Below are 6,000 nucleotides of genomic sequence, written 5' to 3'. Positions count from 1 at the left end.
AATGGGTAGACAAAGAAATATGACCCAAATGAAGTAACAAGAGGAATCCTCAGAAAACAAAAATAAATGAAATGGAAGCAACCAAACTACCAGACTCAGAGTTTAGAATAATGGTTTTTAGGATGCTCAAGGATCTTAGAATAAGAATAGATGAACACAATGAGAGCTTAAACAAAGAGATACTAAGTTTAAAAAAGAATATTGAAATAATAAAAAAGAGCCAGTCATAAATGGGAAATACAAGATCTGAAATAAAGACTGTACTCGAAGGAATCAACAGCATATTGGATGAAATAGAGGATTGAATAAGCAATTTAGAGGACAAGATAAATATGAACACAGAAACAGAGCAGCAAAAAGAAAAGAGGCTCAACAAGACTGAGGAAACCCTAAGAGACCTCTGTGACAACATGAAGAGAAGCAACATCCACATCATAGGGGTTCCTGAAAGAGAAGAGAACAAAGAAGAAATAAGAAACTTTTTTGAAAAAAATCATTGCTGAGAATATCCCTAAAATGACAGGGAAAAAGTCACACAAGTTCTAGAAGCACAGAGTCCCATTAAAGATGATCCAAAAGAGACCCATACCAAGACACATAATTAAAATGCCAAAATTAAGAGGCAAAGAAAGAATACCAAAAGCAGCAAGAGAAATGCAATTAATTACCTACAGAGGAGCCCCCATAAGCCTGACATCTGACTCCTCAGCACAAACACTTCAGGCCAGAAGGGATTGGCAAGAAATATTCAAAGTGATACAAAATAAGAAGCTACAACCACGACTTCTCTATCCAGCAAAACTATCTTTTAAAATAGAAGGACAAGCCCTGGCTGGTTGGCTTAGTAGTAGATCATCGGCCTGACGTGTGGAAGTTCTGGGTTTGATTCCTGGCCAGGGCACAAAGGAGAAGCACCTATCTGCTTCTACACCCTTCCCCCTCTCTTTTCTTTCTCTCTCTCTCTTCCCCTCCCACAGTCAAGGCTCCATTTCAGCAGAGTTTTCCTGGGTGCTGAGGATGGCCCCATGGCATCTGCCTCAGGTGCTAGAATGGCTCCAGTTGCAATGTAGCCATGCCTCAAATGGGCAGAGCATCGCCCCCTAGTGGGCATGCTGGGTGGATCTAGGTTGGGCACATGAGGGAGTCTCACTGTCTCCCTGCTTCTCACTTCAGAAAAAAAAATAAAATTGAAGTACAAATAAAGAGCTTTCCAGATAAAAATAAGCCCAAGGAGTTTATTACCATCAAACTAGCAGTGGAAGAAATGCTAAAGGGCCTGCTATAAGAGGAAAGGGAAAAACCCCCCAAAAAATCAAGAGAAAAAGGCTTAAAGGCTTAAAGAATAAAATGGCACATGATCAAGTAGTGGCACAGTGAATAGAACATTAGTCTGGGATGCTGAGGACCCAGGTTCAAAATCCTGAGGTCACTGATTTGAGCCCGGGCACATCCAGCTTGAGTGTGGGGTTGACAGATTGAGTATGGCATCATATATATGACCCCATAGTCACTGGCTTGAGCCCAAAGTGACTGGTTTGAGCAAAGGTTCATTGGCTTGGCTGGAAGGGCCCCAGTCCAGGCATGTATGAGTATGAAAAAGCAATCAATGAATAACTAAGGTGCTGCAACTATGAGTAGATGCTTCTTTTCTCTCTCCATTCCTGTCTGTCTGTCCCTGTCTGACACCTCTCTCTCTCTCTCTTTCTCTCATTTAAAAAAGGAATAAAATGGCAATAAATAAGTACATATGAACAATAATAGCCTTAAATGTAAATGGTATAAATGCTCCAATCAAAAGATATAAGGTAGCTGCATGGATAAGAAAAATAGACCTATATATGTTGTCTAAAAGACACCAACCTCAGAAAAGTATATACACATGGACTGAAACTGAAGGGATGGAAATAAATGTTTCATGCAAATGGAAATGGAAAAAAACAACAACCTGGGGTAGCAATACTTAAATATGACAAAATAACCTTTAAAACAAAGGGTATAGTAAGGGACCAAAAAGGTCCCTACATAATGATAAAGGGAGCAATTCAACAAGAGAACACACCATTGTAAATATTTACGCATCCAATATAGGAGCACCTAAATATATAAAGCAGATTTTGATGAACATAAAGGACAAGATTGACAACAATAAAATATTATTAGGAGATTTTAATGTTCCACTAGCATCAACGGATATATTCTCCAAACAAAGAGCAACAAAGAAATAGCAGCCTTAAATGACACACTTGATTAATTGAATTTAATTGATATCTCACCCCAAAGCAGCAGAATATACATTTTTTTTCAAGTACATATGGTACATTTTCTAAAAAAGGCCACATGTTATGACTCAAAACAAGTCTCAATAAATTTAAGATGATTGAAATCATATCAAGCATCTTCTCTGACCAAAATGGCATGAAACTAGATATCAACTACAATAGAAAGACTAAAAAACATTTAAACACTTGGAGGCTAAATAGCATGCTATTAAATAACTAATGGCTTAATAATGAGATCAAGGAAGAAATAAAAAATTTCCTTGAAACCAATAAAAATGAATATGCAACAATCCAAAATCTGGGACACAGCAAAAGCAGTCCTGAGAGGGAAGTTTATAGCATTACAGAAATAGCTTAAGAAGTAAGAGAAACCTCAAATAAACCATCTAACCCTGCACCTAAAGGAACTAGAGAAAGAACAACAAATAAAGCTCAGAGAAGGTAGAAGGAAGGAAATAATAAAGATCAGAGGGAAAATAAATGACATAAAGGTGTAAAATACCACCAATAAGAAACAGTTAGAAAAAGAAATTAAGGACAAGTTTATTTACTATTGCAACAACAAAAAAATAAAGTACCTAGAAATTAATTTAACCAAGGAAGTCAAAGACTTGTACTCACACACTTATAACACATTAAAAAAAGAAATCAAGGAAGATACAAATATGTAGAAGCATATACTGTGTTCATGGATAGAAAGAATTAACATCACTAAAATGTCCATACTACTCAAAGCAATCTAGAGATGCAATACAATTCTTATTAAAGGAACAATGACATATTTCACAGATCTAGAACAAATTAAAAAAAAATTTATATGGAACCAAAAAAGAACCCAAATAGCCTCAGCAATCTTGAAAATGAAGAACAAAGTGGGAAGTATTATATTTTCTGATATTGAGCTATACTACAAGGCCATTGTAATCAAAACAGCTTGGTACCAGCATAAGAACAGGAATACAGATTAATGGAACAGAATAGAGAACCCAGAAATAAAGCCACACCTTTATGGTCAATGGTCAATTAATATTTGACAAAGGAGGCAAGAGTATATAATGGACAGTATATTAAAGTATATTAGAGTATATTAAAGACAGTTTCTTTAATAAATGGCGTTGGGAAAATTGGACAGGCACATGCAAAAAAGAAAAAAAAAAAGAAACTAGACTATAAACTTACACCATTCACAGAAACAAACTCAAAATGGATAAAAGAATTAAATGTAAGTTGTGAGACCATAAAAACTGGAAGAGGCAATAGACTCTCAGACATCTCTCGTAGTAACATTTTTGCTGATATATATCCACCAGCAAGTGAAAAAAAAAGAACAAAATAAACAAATGGGACTATATCAAACTAAATCTCTTTTGCACAGCAAAAGGGACCATTAACAAAATAAGCAGCCTAACCAGGTGGTTTTGCAGTGGATAGAGCATCAGACTGGGATGTGGAGGACCCAGGTTCAAAACCCTGAGGTCACCGGCTTGAGTGCAGGCTCATCTGGCTTGAGTATGGGATCATAAACATGATCCCATGATCATTGGCTTGAGCCCAAAGGTTGCTGGCTTGAAGTCCAAAGTCACTGGCTTGAGCCCAAGGTCACTGGCTTGAGCCCACAGTTGCTAGCTTGAGCAAGGGGTCACTCACTCTGCTGTAGGTTCCCTGGTTAAGGCACATATGAGAAAGCAATCAATGAACAACTAAGGTACCGCAACAAAGAATTGATGCTTCTCATCTCTCACCCTTCCTATCTGTCCCTATCTCTACCTTTCTCTGACTCTCTCTCTGTCTCTGTCAAAAAAAAAAAAAAAAAAAGCAGACAACCCACTTAATGGGAGAAAATATTTGCTGATGTATCTGATAAGAAGTTAAGAACCAAAATTTATAAAGAACTTCTAAAACTCAACGCCAGGAAGGTAAGCAATTCAATTAAAAAATAGGCAAAGGAACTAAATAGACACTTCTGTAAAGTGGACACAAAGATGGCCAATAGGCATATGAAAAAAACTCAACAGTCACTATTTACTAGAGAAATGCAATTAAAACTGCAATGAGACACCACCTCACATCTATCAGAATAGCTCTCATTAACAAGTCAATAAACAAGAACTAGTGAAAGTTTAGAGAAAGGGGAACCCTCCTGCACTGCTGGTGGGTATGCAGACTTGTTCAGCCACTGTGGAAAACAGTATGGTGTTTCTTCAAAAAAAATTAGAAATTGAACTGCCTTATGACCCAACTATCCCACTTTTAGAAATATATCCTAATTATCCCAAAACACTAATTCAAAAAAAGATATACACCCCATGTTTATTGTAGCATTGTTTACAGTAGCCAAGATCTGAAAACAGCTCAAGTGTCTGTCAGTGGACGAGTGGATAAAAAAAATCTGTGGTACATATGCACAGTGGAATACTATGCAGCTGTAAAAAAGAAGGAAATCGTACCTGTTGCAAGGGTATGGATGGACTTGAAGATTATTATGCTAAGTGAAATAAGCCAAGCAGAAAAAGACAAGTACCATATGATCTCGCTTATATGTAGAATTTAATGAACACAATAAACTGAGAAACAAAATAAAAACAGGGGCAGGGTCACATTAGCTAGATTATCACTGGGGAATTTTTTTTTTTTCATTTTCTGTTGCACAAGGTTTTAGAATTGTTTCTATATATTTCTGCATTTTTTATTCCAAATCTGAAATTCGTTTTTTGGTGCATGCTCTAGTTTTTATGCAATTTTAATTTCTTTTTGTTACAGTTATTGGCATGTGTTGGTTTTGAAATTGGAGTTAAGGGGCAATGACTCTTGGATTGAACATAACCACAAGACAATTAATGTTTTACAAACATTACTTTTACGTAATTGTAGTTGTTTTTAAATGTAAAAAAATATTATCTGATAAAAACACCCTCTTATTTTGTTTTAAGATTGAATCATGGCTTCTTTGAGTAGGTGTAAATGTACACCTTGCATTGCATTGGCAAGAAAAAACGGCATATGATCACATATCTTAATATTCCTTCAGCAATACAACCTGTCCCACACTCTGAGACACTCCTGGTTCCAATTTTCAATGGTTTTACTTCATCTAAGGATGAAGAAAGTGAACATGGTGATCAAGTGTATTTTGATAAGATGCATGAGGAAGTGGTTGTAGAATCTGAAGGGTTTTCTTCTGATGCCAAGCAGTCATTAATCCCTCAGCAATTTAGCCAACCCAAATTGAATGACTTAGTAAGAATGACATAAAAATTGTCCTTGACTTTCTGAAGTATGAGGAGCATAACTGAATCATTTGTGTGGATCTTAAAATGGTAAATTTCCTGCTAGGACAACAGAGAGGTTTCACAAAGTATCCTTGCTTTCTGTGTTTGTGGGACAGCGGAGCTCGGGAGAAACACTGGACATAGAAGGACTGGCCAAAACGTGAAGCTCTGGAAGTAGGGATGCAAAATATTGTGAATGAACCTGTAGTTAATCGAGACAGGATAATTTTTCCCCCACTTCACATCAAACTTGGCTTAATGAAGCAGTTTGTTCAGGCTTTGAATAGAGAAAGTGAATGCTTTCAACATATTACTTCTGCTTTTCCTGCCTTGTCTTTCGAGAAGATAAAAACAGGTGTATTCAATGGATCTCAAATTTGAACCCTCATACGTGATGAAGAATTTGCCAGAAAGATGAATAAGGAGGAGAAAGCAGCATGGCAGTCTTTTGT

Source organism: Saccopteryx bilineata, chromosome 3 (genome assembly GCF_036850765.1).
Source record: "Saccopteryx bilineata isolate mSacBil1 chromosome 3, mSacBil1_pri_phased_curated, whole genome shotgun sequence".
Lineage (NCBI taxonomy): Eukaryota > Metazoa > Chordata > Mammalia > Chiroptera > Emballonuridae > Saccopteryx > Saccopteryx bilineata.
The sequence above is the reverse complement of the archived record's forward strand: the minus strand, read 5'-3'. Positions refer to the sequence as shown.